This window comes from Silene latifolia, chromosome X (genome assembly GCF_048544455.1).
Source record: "Silene latifolia isolate original U9 population chromosome X, ASM4854445v1, whole genome shotgun sequence".
Taxonomy (NCBI): domain Eukaryota; kingdom Viridiplantae; phylum Streptophyta; class Magnoliopsida; order Caryophyllales; family Caryophyllaceae; genus Silene; species Silene latifolia.
The window spans coordinates 69192148-69208716 of NC_133537.1; the positions used below are offsets into that span (position 1 = coordinate 69192148).

General features: G+C 38.3%; 1 long non-coding RNA gene across 1 annotated transcript in view; it reads left to right on the plus strand.

Moving 5' to 3' along the window:
• Positions 1-4080: 4080 nt before the first annotated feature.
• Positions 4081-16569, plus strand: part of LOC141621436 (uncharacterized) — a 49529-nt gene continuing 37040 nt past the window's right edge. Inside the window, exons 1-2 of the long non-coding RNA XR_012532328.1 lie at positions 4081-4335; positions 5042-5263. This is a non-coding gene — a long non-coding RNA (uncharacterized LOC141621436). The remainder of the gene's footprint in view (positions 4336-5041; positions 5264-16569) is intronic.

Below are 16569 nucleotides of genomic sequence, written 5' to 3' on the forward strand. Positions count from 1 at the left end.
TTTCATCTTGTCAAGATACCAAATTTGTGCTATAATAGAACACATTTCACAATTGTCTTCTCTATAAAAAATATATATAACTGTCAAATACATATAACAATCTAGATTGTATAAAAATTAGAATGTATGACTGTAGCACAAACACATCGATCACTTATGAACTAAGTTCTATACATCAAACGCCTCGAAGATAACTCCAAACATAATGGTTAGTTAAATAACATGTTTCCTTCCCTAACTTCTACTGTCAATTTTGATAGTCTTGCAAACGTCAATTTGCAAAACAAGTAAAGAGAAAAATTAGGCCATTGATCTCACATCAGTTTAAAAGAAAACGATACATAATACATCAAAATCCGAGAAGTCGACAACACTTCGATTGTTCTCATAACAAACTAAGAGACTTCAAATTTCAAAAAGGTTCTTATGGCGTCCCTGTTTGATCAGTTGTTTGAAAGTTAAGTAGAATAGAGGTAACACCTGTTAAATTTTGAAGCAAATATCTCCTGGGTCCTGACTATGGTGTTCCGATTCTGTTAGATCAGCTACAAATTTTTGACAGGAAATCCCCAAGTTAGTCACTACTTGTCAATTGCTAAAGAACCTAACTAACAACATTTGCGAGCATATACTACTCGTATCACCCAGCAAAAAGACAATGGCTTAATTTCATTTAAAGATACAGAATACCAACGACAAGTAATCATATATTATTTATCAAACTTAAGCAATGCAAACAAAACATTACAAGCAACATTTACAACAAATGTAAGAGGCATCATGCCAATACATCTTCGAGTATATAAGCAATCAAATCCAATGGCATAATATTTCATAAATCCAAAGAGATTTCACCTTAGCCTGCTTGTGCTAAAATCTGGTTCAAATTATGCCATTAAAGCTGCCTTATGGTAAAGAATCTCTTTGTTACCCTCTTCAGTCAATATGGTAATTGTTTCATTGTCCTGCTAATAGAAAGAGAGGACATGGCAGGAAATAAAAATATTAGCTAAGTCAGGTAATACTATACTTCAAATTTTGAATTAAAAAATTATGAGGGAGCTAGCAAATTCAGAATAGATAAGAAAATAATAGTTTTACCAGTCAGTTGGAGCATACATGAAAAATACACTGTAAGTTTTTGTTCAATTAGCTTCAATTACAAATGTGAGGGTAGCTAAGTCAATACTCCCTTTGTCTTAATATTTGTTTGCCATTTTTATTATTTGTGAGGGTATTTTAAACAAAGGTAAAAAAAATGATTGGGAAGGAGGGAGTACAAAAAAAAGGCTAAGATTAATACCGACTTTACTCAAAATAGTTAATTCATAAATCAACTATACTCACAGCAATGTCCAAAGGTCAGCTAGCGTGGAGGGATATGAAATACATGGAGCATATCTAAACACAACTTCTTAGGATTGTTATATGCTTATGAGGCTTTGCATACTTACATTAAACTGGTACAGTATGGTATTTTTGCAGATGATAGCTGCTAATTGTGTGATTAAAATACAGAAACACAAAGCCACCTATTCTTTTCTTGTGTATACAGTAAGAAAGTTTTTAAGGCCCTGAATCAATATACTCAAAGCAATTACCAAAGAGACAAAAATTATAATTAATGAAATAAAAATCATATGCACAAGTAGTAAACAAATCTTACATAGAAAATGAAGTCGTCCTACAAGCTTTGGATTCAATAATCAGATCTCTACGATTTGGACAAGACTATAATTTATAATCAAAATTAAGATTATTAGACAAGACTATAATTTATAATCAAAATCAAATTGTAACCTGAGAGCCGTCAAAATTTTCCTGCATGTTCAATTGTTTTTACAAAAATACTGTCGATTTCAGATGCATAATCCATAAAAAGTTATTCTTTTTCAATCCCAATTACATCATCAACTTCAACCATACCCAAGCAAATGTACTTTGTCGAAAATCATCAAAACTAATGAAACCCTAATTTTAATTGAAAATACTAATAATTAAAAAAAATCTGAATTACTTATAAAAGTCAACCTCATTGTTATACAAAGAGAAAAACAAGCATACCTTGCTCGGATATGATTACCGTATCAGAGTTACGTCTTTAGTTGATCTTATCTTCTTTCTAATTCATGAAGAAGAAGGGAGGTTTTAATTTTATTAAAGTATTCGAGTAGTGGAATTATAGCGGTGAATAAAAAAGGACGCGCTAGAGTTTTAATTTTAATTTTTGCAATGCCGCGTTATATTGGGGATATGTGAGGCTCTACTTTGGAACGCTTTTTAAAAGCGCCTCATTTTTATGCGCTCGTTGTTCAAATTCAGTATTTTTGTAAGAGCGACGTAACTTAAGCGCCTCTACACGTAGTTTTAGTAGTAGTGTACAAACAACTTATGGATCACAATTAAAGATGTGAGAAGCAATCAATATGGTTTAATTATAATTATTATTTTAATTAAATGAAGAATTTTATCAAATACTAAGATTACCGTTACATGGATGAGAAAATAAGGAGACACTTTTATTATGGTCAAAATTGTTATGCATGGATGAGAAAATGAACAGTCCACCATGAATTTCATTTTACTTTCTCATTCCCATATCCATACTCTTTAAAAAGTCACAAGCCTGTTTACTGTAGCCAGAACAGTACTTTTGGCCAATCCTGTAATACTACGGTTTTCTGACTGTTGGGTACTCTATCGAGTAAGTGAGTTTTGTTTATGAAACAGTGTACTGTCTGATGGGTACTCGATCGAGTAGGTGACACTCGATCGAGCAGGAGGCACTCGATCGAGCAAGTGACTTACTTGATCGAGTAAGTCGGTTTATACAGGTTATTTCGCCGGGTTTTGATAGCAACGTGAGAATGTTATATAAGGTTATATTTACCAGTTATTTTTACCAGTTATTTTTACTTTTCAATTATTCTAAATACTTTACACAAGAGAAAGGTTACGTAGCATTCCCTTCTCTCATTGCTATCAAATCGTAAGGGCTAAAGTCGTCGGATCGTTGAGTTCTTTACGTCGTTGAGACCGTCGCATCGTGGGTAAGATTCTAGTATGATTTTTATGTCGTTTCATTGATTTTAGTTGAAACCCTAATTGGGTATTTTGGGGGTTTCGGGAGTATTGTGATTGTTAGATATCAATTGTATGATTGTGTGATTATAGGAGGTGATTTCGTAGAAGAACGGTTTTGATTACCTGATTGTGATGATCTTGATGATTGCTTTTCCAGGTAGGGTTTCCCTACTCGGTTATTGATTATATTGTATTTGATGGTTGATTGTGGATGGTTGTTAATGTTATTGATCTATATCATATTGGTATTGGTAATTGGTAATTGTTGTTGTATAGTTGGTTGGTTGTGTTTGTCTGTGGTTCGCGAGGTGCGTCCTCGACTGAGTGGAGTCACTTGCGGGAGTGGCTTCACGTCCTTGATTCACCCCTTGTGGTTCCCGTCACAAAGGGGATGTGCACATTAAGGAACTTGGGTTTTTACTCGGTATTAATGAGCGGGGCTTAGGTGGGAACGGCTGCGGTCCTCCACTGGCGGTGAGGATTACTAGTTGCGGCCGTAATCTGGCAGGGCTAGACCTTCTGGCTAGTCAGGTGCTTGGAGATGTGACGGAGTTGGGTGATTGTATGTACTGTTGATATTGCTATATTTATATTGTGTAATCAGTAACTGACCCCGTTTAATTCTTTAAAAACTGTGGTGATCCATTTGGGGATGGTGAGCAGTTCTTAAGCAGGTATGAGATGGACCCGCATGGGATAGCTGGGATTGAGTCACCACGTGATACTTAGAGTCTTCCGCTGTGTCGTTGAACTTATATTTCCTTTTAGTTTGTTTTGATAATTTGGAACGCTTGTATCACTTTACAGTTTTGGGATTTTGGTTATGTAATCATTAAAACTTATTTATTTAAAGTATGTTCTTTTATCGTCAATTTGATATACATTGCCTCGGATAACCGAGATGGTAGCACTTTCATGCATTAGACGGTCTTGGTAAGGCACCTTGGTGTATGAGGGCGTTATATCCATGTTATTTGCCCTTTTTCTCTCTCTCTTTGTCTTTCTCTAATGCGATTTTCTTTTTTATTTTTTCTTCATCTCAGATTAACCCTTCCCAAATCTCTTTCTCATCTCAGATTACCCCTTCTAAATTCGTCATCTTTCTTCACCAAATTATCAAAATTATCACTATTAAGCTATTATCACTATTTAAATTATCTAGGTTTGGCTGAATCTTTCTTCAGTCTCTCTCACTCATAAAAGCAACAACAATGGCGATCAAGAGTGGAATCCATAATTTGGTTTTTTTTTGTAAGTTTTAATTGATTGCATGTAATAATTTTTGGCTCAAAAGAATAGCCTTTATTTTTTCGTATCAATTTATGTATCATTTTTGTGTTTTTTTTGTCTTTCTGTTTATATTTTTTTAATCGTCATTTGCCATTTTACCAGATTTGGCCTGTCGATTCTGGTGTTTGTCTTTCAATTTTATTTTTTTTAGCATTAAGGTGTTAATTTGTCGTCAATTGTTGAGTATGAGGTGATACAGATTCTAGCAGGTATTGAGTATGAGGTGAGACAGATTCTAGCAGGTAAGTTGCTATAAATTAGGGTTTAGTTTTTGGGTTTAAATTGATTGCATTCAATTATTTGGGTTTTTTTTCAGGTGCTTGGATTGTGTCAGTTTTGGCGTCTCCTGTTGTATTGGTCATTGATTTTCTTCACTTGCCAAAGATCTACAGTCTCTTCATAGGTGAGGTGGTCAAATGTATTACCGGAAATACTGCAATAGTTAGATAAATTCTTGGTTGTCTTTTCTCTGCTTAACTGAATTACTGCAATAGTTAGATAAATTAGCTAAGTAGCACACTTTAACGCTGTCATTAAGTTGGTATGGCTTGTGACTTTGTGAGTACTGATATCGTTTACAAACTATAGGGTTTCTATTTTGTTTCAGTTATGCTCTTACTTTTATCTGCTATTTAACTTATTTGTATCATTGATGGTCCTATCTCAGATGACTCTGGACGCCTTATTCGTTATCTCAGTCTTCACAATTCTGACCAGCTTATTCGCCAATGAGGTAAGCAAAGTGATGTTGCTGCAAACTATGTCAAAGCAGTTAGTCAAGAGGATCACATTCCTCCATTGGCGCGCCACAGAGAGCAGAAAGCAACAACAATGGTGGCTAAATCATCATCAATAGTAGCAGTTCATCCACTTTCAAGTCACTGTTTTGGTACAAAAGAGCCCAAGCTTGAGAAAGACACTTCTGTTGCGGATCGTCTTGCTCGTATGAGAGTCAAGTATACATCTTTCTCTCTAATTCAATTATCCATTTTATTTCGAATCGATATTTTTGGGATAAAAATTGATGATTGTCATGGTTTATTATTTTAATGGGTTTCCTTCTTGGGTAGTCCTTTTTTTATATTATATACATTTGCATGCATCTGATCGGTAGACAACTGGTGGTAGCGATTGGCTTCTGAAAGTGATGGCCCTCTATAATTGGTATTTTCTTGCAGTGGTTGTTGACGACAGAGGTCGGAGATCATCGATAATCACAATGAGAAACACCTCCAGCGATTAACACCGGCACTCATAACAATGGCGATCACAATTGAATGCGGTTAATACGAGCATGTAGCATGTAAGTTGCCTTGTTGATTATTGTCATTTTCTTCCTATATGTTAACTATTGAAGTGGTGGATTATTGATTGTCAATTAAATGAAATAGTTTACGGTTTTATTTTTGAGTTTAAAATTGATTGCATGCAATGATTTGGGACTTCTTCTTGGGTTTAAATTGATTGCATGCGATAATTGGGGACAATTTAAATTTCTGGGTTATTTGATTTGGGAATTTTTCATGCGATAAGTTGGGGGCAATTTTAATTTCTGGGCTATTTTGATGATTTGCTTTTATTTTGGGTATGTGTTACGATGGATAGAATGGTATGTGCTTTGCTTTTCTTTTAATTTCCAACTCCTAATAGTATATACTCGCTTATTTTCAGCTGTTTGTTTAGGCTGATCGGGTAGTAAATTCTTACTATTTTTGTATTATTGTATTCAAAATGTTTGTAATAAGAACCTATTAAGCAAGCAGCATCTCGATTTATTTTGTTGTTGGAAAAGCGCCTTGGAAATTATCTGGATCCACTGGTTCTTGGGAGATTTTGGTGTGATGTTGAGGTTTCTAAATTTTCAACTATGGTGTATTGAATAAGTAATTTTTCAGTTAGAGACTGAATTTGCCATTGTCGTCATGTGTCATTTAATGCCATGAGTTAGTTAGGTCATATTTTCCCATTTACACTTGTTTATTTATTACTTTCTCTTTTTCAAGCTAAATTCAAACCCGAGTTTTTTTACTGAAGAATTTCTGTGATCAGAGATAGCTAACCAGTTATATGCCATGGTACATTTAAGCTTCAATCACGTGCTTTGATGCCTCAATAATGAGTGCTTAGACCCCCGCTCCCTGAACATATAACCCACTTCCTGAAGCATGACAGTCAGTCGATGTGTAGTATTTGACGACTTTATGTGTGATCCATGAGTTTAGGTTAAAAAAAATTTCTCCTGCTTTAAAGGGTTTACGAGGGAGAGAATGATAAGGAGTAAAGGAGATAATTGAGGAGAAAATAAATTGGAGGCAATAAAATCTAGGCAGGAGATATTAGGGATTTGAAGAGTAAATCGGATGAAAATTTGGGGAATGTGCCGACTCCTGAAGAATCGGTTGGAATGAAATTTCATGTTTGCTATGAGATGATAAGCAAACGGTGGTAGGGGTTATAAATGTGCAGGATGAGATTTAAGTGGACCTTTCAAGAAGCTTATAAAATTTACCCAGCTGAAACTCTTTCAATATAGAGTAATAATTAGTACACTACTATCGCTGAAAAGTAAAATGATATCTTGATATAACAGCAAACATGTGTACAAATGTTTCTATAAATGTGGTCGTTAAGGATTATCGGAAGTCCCCAAAAACCCTAACAAAACCTGCAACATCGGAGTAACTTTATTTCAAAAGGTATTAACTTTTTTGGGTTTCATTATTTTCCTATCTATTCACAAAATAAATAAGAGTTATTGTTTAGGATAATTGGGTTAGTGAAAACTGTTAATATAATTTGGTAACCTTGATTCTTCTCCTTGGAAAAAGAGATAAGAATTTTGTTTGTGTAGTTGGGTTAATAGTAAATGTGATAGTAGATACCTCATTTCTACACCTCCCGCCAACCAGCCAGTGATGATTGGGCCGCATGTTTGATACGCGGAACGATTTATGACAGTACGTAACTCGAATCAACCACTGGGTCGTCATCTACGCACCAATACGGTCGTTTTGACAGAAATTAGAATTCATTTGGAGTCTGGGTCAAAAACCGCTTTATTTTCTAAAAACAGTTTAAATGTCGAGTCGGAATATTTCGGAATGTTCTAGAATTCTCTAGATATTTATTCCTAATTAAAATTAATATTTTAAGTAAATATCTACTGTAATATTGTGTTTTATGGAATAAGGAAGTGTAAATCTACCGAAATTCCATAATAAAACGCGGAAATCTTTCTTGCCAAGGAGAAAACCGCTGGAGAAAAGACGCAACAAATGCTGCGCCTCTTAGAAGAAACGCAGTAGTTGCTACGCCTCTTCTCCAATCCTCTTTTCGTATTTTCCAGAATATTTTCGAGATTTGATTCCATATCCGTGTCATTCCAAAACTCTTCCATATGTTTAGTATAAATAGAGGCCTTCGGCCTCCATATTTGGCACGCGAGTGTTCCGCCCTTTCTTTCTCTCTCTTTGCATTATAGACTACGCTATTGCCTTTCGACGCCTACATTCTTGATCAATCAACCACGTAAGCTCAGATCATTCTGAGTCCCAGTCACGTTGCATAGACCGACCAACTTGACCAACTCCACCTTTAATCAATCTACTAAATCCTCTAACGAGGGCACTTTCCACCCATATTTAAGTCGATTTCTTATCCTCAGTCCAAAATGGTGTGAACTAGTCATGGAACCGTTAATGGTCAACCCGAACAGCCCGCAAATGATAATGATCAAATCCTAGCTGCACTCCTTCGTCTCCAGACAAGCCAAGACCAAGCTTATGCTCGCCTTAATGCTATCGAAGGCCGTATTGTCGCTGTAGAAACTAGACTTCCTCCTGCAGAGGGGCCCACTCCCGACGCGCTCACACACGATAATCCTTCACCCTTTGATCAACCAGAAGTCAATCTTCCACCAGGTCCTACTGAAGCTGAAAAGTGACTCCAGTATTTTGAGGAGCAACTAATGTATCTCAAGGGAGATGACATCTATAAGGAAAATAGTCACAAATATGAGGCAGTAAATGCTCAACTGCCAACTAACTTCAACATGACTGACATCCGGAAGTTTAAGGGGCATAAAAACCCTTTGAACCATATTCGTGCATTCAAAGATTATATGTCTATCAAAGGCATTAAGCCAGAGATGTTCTTAAGGATATTTCCTTCATCTCTTGATACTATTCCTAAGCAATGGTTCTACTCCTTGGATCACAAGAAAATTGCTACTTGGGACGATGCTGCAATTGAGTTCACTAAACAGTACGCAGATAATGCTAAAATTCAAGTCAATATGCGCACTCTAGAGGTTCTTACCCAAAATGAGAAAGAAGGTTTCACCGACTTCCTAAGTAAATGGAGAAATACTAGCACGCAACTCGTCGAACGCCCACACGAAGCTACTCTTGTTGAAAAGTTCGTGGACAATTTAAGGCCAATCTATCCGAACCATCTAAGGTACCAAATCATAAAGTCTTTCAAAGACTTAAATGTGCTAGGAACAAGAATTGAAGACGACATCCGTAAAGGACGCTTGTCCAAAACGGTAGGTCGCGGATATCAAGGCACAACGAGTCGTTCTTATGGCTCCACTAGCAAGACCGACGAGGTCAACCTTGTCGAATCGTCTACTAAGAAGAATAACCCGTAGAGGAAGTTCACCAACGTTGGTGACTCGTACTCCAATGCTCTAAAAAGATTGATGAAACAAGGCAAACTCCAACCCATAAGACCTACACTTGACCCAGAGAAGAACTCTAGGTTCTGGGATGAGAATGCCTACTGCGAGTACCATAGAAGCAAGGGGCATGATACGGAGAATTGCTTCAAACTGAAGCATGTCATTCAGGATATGATTGAAGATGGGTGCTTGTCTATACCTCCTGCAAGCAAGCCTAGCAATACTCAAAATCCTCTAGGAATTCTGATGATCATGGATGAGGAATCCACCTTGGATTGTTCACACCTCATTTCTCTAGCTGAAGATGAGATCAATGCACTAGAAAATGAGGAGAGTTATTCCACCATCTCCCCTACTATCGCTGATTTTGTCGCATGGGCAAAGGGTGTAAGTAGACAAGTTTCAGAGCTAGAAGCTATAATGGCATCCCTACGCAATCCAAGCACTATACCTAGGGTAGACATGCCGGTGGTTCCAATCTTATCTCAAGGATCCACAATGCAAGAAGTGATCGCAGTGACCGACAATCTAGTCGAGCAAATAATCAGCCTAGAGGCTGAAATCATAAGCTTGAGAGAGCTCAGTATTGTCAATGAAATATGGGTGGATGACGATGAAGATGTTTACCTCAAAGAACATCCTCTAGTCAAGGCTAGTGAAGATCAAGATGTAGACCAACTTACTCGCTCGGGACGTCCATATCAAAATGTCACTCAAGGATAAACGAGTGGTCCAGTTGCTAATGGTCCAACTACTAACACCTATGTCATCACACCAAGTGATGGCGAAGATACATCTACTGACCATTTATTGAAGCAACTTCAAAAGACAAAGGCTGATCTTTCAGTCTGGCAACTAGTTGCAAGTTCATTTCCTCATCGCCAGGCTTTACTGCAAGCATTGGCTAAATTGAACGTAGCACACGACTCTACACCCAATGACATCGTCAACCTAGTCTTCCAAGACTCAGTCAAGCTAAGTAACCCAGTTACTTTCTCAGATGAGGACTTGCCTCCCTTTGGCGTCACTCATAACCTCGCTCTATACATCACAGTCACATGCTTTAAGAAAAACGTACAAATGACTTTGGTGGATGATAGTTCCGCAGTCAATGTCATACCACTAAAGACGGCATACAAGTTAGGTATGAAAGAATCAGACTGGACTCCTACTAACCAAGGCGTTCGGGCATACGATGGAACGCGACGTAAAGTAGTGGGGCTAATTAACCTTACTGTGGCCACTGGGACAATAGAGCGAAAGGTTAATTTTCAGATAGTGGACATCGAGGCATCTTTCAATATACTTCTAGGTAGGCCCTGGATTCACGCTTCCAAAGTAGTGACATTCATCTTACACCAAAAGATCAAGATCCCTCTAGATGGCAAGGTAGCAACGATCACTTCGTCACCTATCAAGGCCGTAATAGAGAAAATGTCAAGCAACCAAGTAGTTACAGAGCCAGTGCACGAGCTTAGTGGATTTCAAATCATAAACTTTATAGAGAGCGAGCTGGCTCCCTTATACTTCAACCCATACTCCAACTTAGTGGTCAACCATATAATCAAATTCCAGGGATACTTCCCAGGAATGTCACTAAACCCTATCAGAGAGAGTACCTTTACACCTTTTAAGGAAGGTAACTCCCAAAAGATACCACTAGGCTTGGGGTACAAGCCCATGAAGGCCGAAACTTTCGAAATGCTTACTCAAGTTCAGAATCGCAAAAGTAAGGGAGTCCAAATGCATCCTTATCTCCCTACACTAAATGGGTTCTTCGTCAGGGAAGGGGATTGTGAATATTTTCATGGATTTCCCGTACCTTGGTGGTACAGAGGCAATCAACTAGCTGGAATCGAGGTCTTCCACGATTGCTACTTTATTCCTCCATAAATGGTTCCCACCGTCAAAACTGGTCAGACACCTTATCTCGACGAACAGGCTGTTAGCCTTCTGTTTGGAGAGGACTGATTCGTCAAGGCAGCGAAGGATAAGATTATTACCATGATACTTCAAGACGACCATTTCAACCCTACAACACTGATCACTGACACCAGCACAAATCAGCAGAAAGAATGGAGAAAGTCGATCAAGTGGACCAACAATCAAGGAAAACTCTTCAAGGTCACTACTGGAGAAGGAGAGATGTTCAAAGCAGAACCTAAAGATGATGAACTCGAGTTAGAGTTGGAGTCAGAATCTAAGTCTAGAGAAGTTGCTAGAGAGTCTCCTCCTATCGTCACTCCCCATCCTTTTGTTTCTCCTAGCATAGTATCGCCTAGTAACAGTAGCTTGGGGAATGTCCCAGTAACTGTCCCTTTACGACCACAGACTACTGCGCAGATGGCTTCTTTGTTTCAGCTATTTTCAAACATTAATATGAATAAATCTGATTCTGCTTACTCCTTGTGTTATTCTGAATGCAATTCTGTTTACGATGATAATGAGGATGATCTTGACCCAGACTCAATCGAATTACCTCCCTATATAATTAAAGAAATACTAGAAGAGGGGGAAGGGGCACCAGTTATAGAAGACACTGAACCTATCAACGTAGGAATGGAATTAGAACCCCAAGAACTTAGGATATGGACGACCCTAGACCCAACTGAAAGGGCCAGTTTGATCGACATCCTACACGAGTTCAAAGACGTCTTCGCTTGGTCTTACAAGGACATACCAGGGATCGACAGGGATATTGCAGATCGCATTCCAATTAAGCCAGGTTTCAAACCTGTAAAACAGAAGCTTTGTTGGATGAGGACAGAGTGGGCTTTTAAGATTAAAGAAGAAGTCGATAAGCAATTCAAAGCCGGATTCATCAAAGTTTCCGAGTATTCAGACTGGGTGGCTAATATAGTCCCCGTACCCAAAAAGGATGGGTGAATCCGGGTTTGTGTTGATTTCAGAAACTTGAATAAAGCGAGTCCTAAAGACGACTTCCCTCTACCACACATCGATATATTGGTAGATAATACAGCAGATCACGCGTTGTTATCCTTCATGGACGGGTATGCAGGGTATAACCAAATCAAAATGGCCAAAGAAGATATGCACAAGACAGCCTTCATCACTCAGTGGGGCACATACTGCTATACCGTTATGCCATTTGGGCTAATCAAAGCTGGGGCTACGTACCAACGCACTGCGACTACTTTGCTACATGACATGATGCATAAAAAGGTGTAGGTGTACGTGGACGATATGATCGTCAAATCCAAGGATAGAAAAGGGCACATCGCTAACCTTCGCAAATTCTTCCTCAGATTGCGCAAATACAACATGAGGCTCAATCCTCAAAAAATGTGCATTCGGAGTAACGTCAGGCAAGCTTCTGGGATACGTTGTCAGCCAGAGGGGGATAGAAATTGATCCATACAAGATCAAGACCTTAGTCGAGATGCAATAACCCCAAACAGAAAAAGAGGTTAGAGGATTCCTGGGCAAAGTGCAGTACATAAGTCGATTCATATCGAAACTCACTATGATCTCCGAACCTTTCTTCAAAAAGCTCAAGAAAACGGACCATACCATGTGGGACGATGACTGTCAAAAGGCATTTGACAGGATAAAGGAGATATTGGCCAAGCCACCAGTGCTAATGCCTCCCCAACAATATCAACCTCTTGGTTTATATCTTACAGTTACCGAAACAGCCATGGGGGCTATGCTCACACAGACTGTTGGAAAAGAAGAAAGAGATATCTACTACCTTAGTAAGAAGTTCTGGGAGTACGAAAGTAAGTATACACCTCTCGAGAAGACATGCCTCGCTCTTGTGTGGGCAACAAAGAAGCTACGCCATTACATGCTTAACTACTCGGTCAAAGTGTATTCTAAAATGGATCCCATCAAATACCTCTTCGAGAAACCCATCCTCAATGGACACTTGGCAAGATGAACCTTAATGCTCTCATAATTCGATGTCAAATACGTACCTTTGAAAGTCATAAAGGGACGCGTCGTAGCTGAATTCTTCGCAGATAATCATGTCAATGATACGCAAGCAATAGACATGTGGTCGCTTCCAGATGAGGATATTTTACAAACCAGTATGGATTCTTGGGATCTTTACTTTGATAGGGTGTCCAATTTGAGAGGATTTAGAATAGGAGTGTTGCTCATTTCTCCTGAAGGCGAGCATACACCACTTTCTGTCAAACTAGACTTCGAGGTGACAAATAATGCAGCAGAGTATGAAGCTTGCCTCATTGGTCTACAAGGAGCAGTAAGTTTAGGCATCAAGAACCTTGGAGTTCACGGGGACTCATATTTAATCATTAACCAGATCACTGGATCCTGGAAAATCCAAAGTGAAAATCTGGCACCCTATCAGGCTAGGATAGATCAGATTGCTCAATTTTTCGATCAGGTTACTTATTTACACGTGCCTCGTGAAGAAAATAAGTTTGTGGACGCTCTTGCAAAATTCGCATCCTTGATTAATATGCCAGACAACATGGTTGAAATGCCTTTATGCATCGAACGGTGGTCAGAGCCAGCTTATGTACACTTCCTTACAGATGAAGAGGAAAACCCAGGGGAACCTTGGTTTCAGGCCATTCTAAATTTCAAGCTTAATGATACATATCCACCAGATATGGATAAGAGGGGACAACGCGCCATACGCCTACTTGCCTCTCAATACCTCCTCATGCAGGGAGAGTTATACAAAAGAACACCATTTGGTGTCATCTTGCATTGCCTTGATCATTCACAGGCACGGAAAGTAATGGAAGAAGTTGACGATGGAGAATGCGGTCCTCACATGAGTGGACCTATGATGACAAAGAAAATTACGCGTCTAGGGTATTACTGGACGACAATGGAGTCTGATTTCATTAAATACGTCAGGCATTGTCATAATTGCCAGATCTTCGGGAATGTGCAACATGTTCCTCCCTCAACGCTATATACCATGACATCTCCTTGGCCATTTTCTGCTTGGGGAATAGACATCATCGGGAAAATCACTCCAGCTGGGACAGGAGGCCATTGTTACATTTTAGTTGCTATCGACTATTTTACTAAATAGGTTGAGGCAGCATCTTACATTAGCCTTACAGCCAATCATATGGCAAAGTTCATACAAACCAAAATCATTTGTCGATATGGTTGCCCACATGAAATCATCAGTGACAACGGGTCACATTTTCAGGCCGAAGCTAAACAATTGCTAGCCAAATATAAGATCAAGCATCACCATTCCTCGCCATATAGACCTCAAACTAATAGCGCGGTAAAGGCAGCTAACGAAAATGTCATCACGATCCTCAAGAAAATGATCGACAATTATCGCGATTGGCCTAGCAAAATACCCTTTGCGTTATGGGGATATCGCACGTCAGTTAGGACGCGCACTGGGGCTACTTCTTTCTATTTGACTTACGGCATGAAAGCTGTACAACCAGTAGAGCTAGAGATCCCATTCCTATGCATTTTACTCGAAAGTCAAATTCCAGAAGCTGAATGGAATAGGGATAGGTATGATGAACTCGTCCTCTTGGACGAACGGAGGCTACGCGCATTACATAATATGCAGACATATCAGGCACGTATCAAACGAGCCTTTAATAAGCAGGTCAAACCTAGAAATATCAAGGAAGGGGATTCAGTACTCAAGTCAGTCAGAGCTCTCTTACCTGTCGATCCACGGGGAAAATTTAAACCTAATTGGGTAGGACCATTTTTAGTCAAGTCCATACTTTCAGGGGGTGCGGCCAAGATCACAGGCCTAGACGGGAATGAGTTTTATAATCCGACTAACCTAGACCAATTGAAACGGTACTACCCTTAGAATAGGATAAAATGCGCCTCGCATGACACACGTGCCGCTCTTGCAACACGAAATAAAAAAACGGCCCCTGGCCCGCTAAAAAGCTTATGACATTTTGCTCTTGCGTTTTGACATTTTGACATCCTCATATCATCAAATAAATTGAATTGCATTTCCTTAGGAGTAAGTAAAGCACACGCTTATTTTTTCTAAATTCATTACAAGCTCTTGCCTCGAACATTTATTGTTTTACATTATTTTTACGAACTACGTACAGGGTTTGATTTCATTTTTTCTAATGAATACGTAGGGAATTCTTTACAAGATACAACATGTCGTTTCAAGATGTAAATAGAAGGACATTTGCATGTTGCATTTGAAATTCGACAAGAATATATAAAGAAAATTTATAAAAGTTTCTTAACTAACACTACACCAAATCTGGCAATCAATAAGGAGCGTATCACAACGGTTTAGTGCATTTAATAACGACACTTAGATTACCGTTTTCCAAATATTGGCGGAAACCTAGACCGCGCTAATAGGAATTACGGTTTCCCTTGAAAACCGTTGTTATTATAATTTGACAATGGCTGATTAACAAACCGTTGTCAAAAACTTTTAACGGTTTCCAAAAACTCGTTATAGAATCACTCTTATCAACGATTGTTAGAAAACCGTTACCAGTTTAAGATATCGGCATTTCGAAAACCGTTACTAAATTAACACCAGCAACGGTTTTTGTTACCCGTTGTTATGTTATTGCTACGAATTTTTTGTAACCGTTATTATTGTCTATTATGAGATAACGGTGTTTCAATTCAACCGTTGTTAGTATTTGCTTAGATTTTTCAATTTGATTACTGCATTCAAAACTGAACTTTAATAAATATTCAATTTGACCAAAATAATTCTATAAATATGTCTTCATAATGTTTTAGGTCAAATTCTAAATTATCAAACATTTACTCTCTAATTTCTTTCTAAATATCTCTCTAAAAAAAATATACCTGGTGAGCTACAATCACATTCTCGTTACGCACATCCTTTTACTTGTATTCTCCATAATCTCCCGGTTCATTATGGTGTGAATGGAAAGAGTTTAAACCCTAATTTTGGGTGGTTGACGCAAATGCTTCATAACTCCGGTTTCACCGCCGTTAAAAAAGTGTACCCTGTGTCTACAAACAAGCAAGGTTTTGTAGGCTTCGCTTTTATCGTGTTTGACGAAGCCAACTGCCATGATAGTTTTCGTCAGGCAAGAAAATTAGGGGCTAGATTTGCGAGGAAAGAGGACTTATATTCGGATGATAAACAACAAGGCCCTTATCTATGGGATGCGAACCATCTTGATCATCATCTGCTGAAACATTGCAGGAAGCATCACATTCTTGCCACCGTGCTTATGTCATGGGAGAGAGAGGCCATTCCACCTGCGCTTCCCGGTGATAATGAAGGGCCGATCTACGACTTGCTCTATACCGAAATTCATAATGAGTATCCTAATACTTCATCAGATTCTAATAATTAAGTCTTTAATTATTATCTGGGTTTGTAAGTTGTATTTGGATTATGATGGTGGTTTGAATTAAAGTTTAATTATTTATAATTTTTGTTACATTTTTTGTTACCCCATCCTCTGGAATTCAGAGACAATATCACCAGAAAAATATCAAACTTTTATTATAATGACTTAGGTTTTTAGGAGTACATTAAAATATCAAGCTAAAGAAAAAAA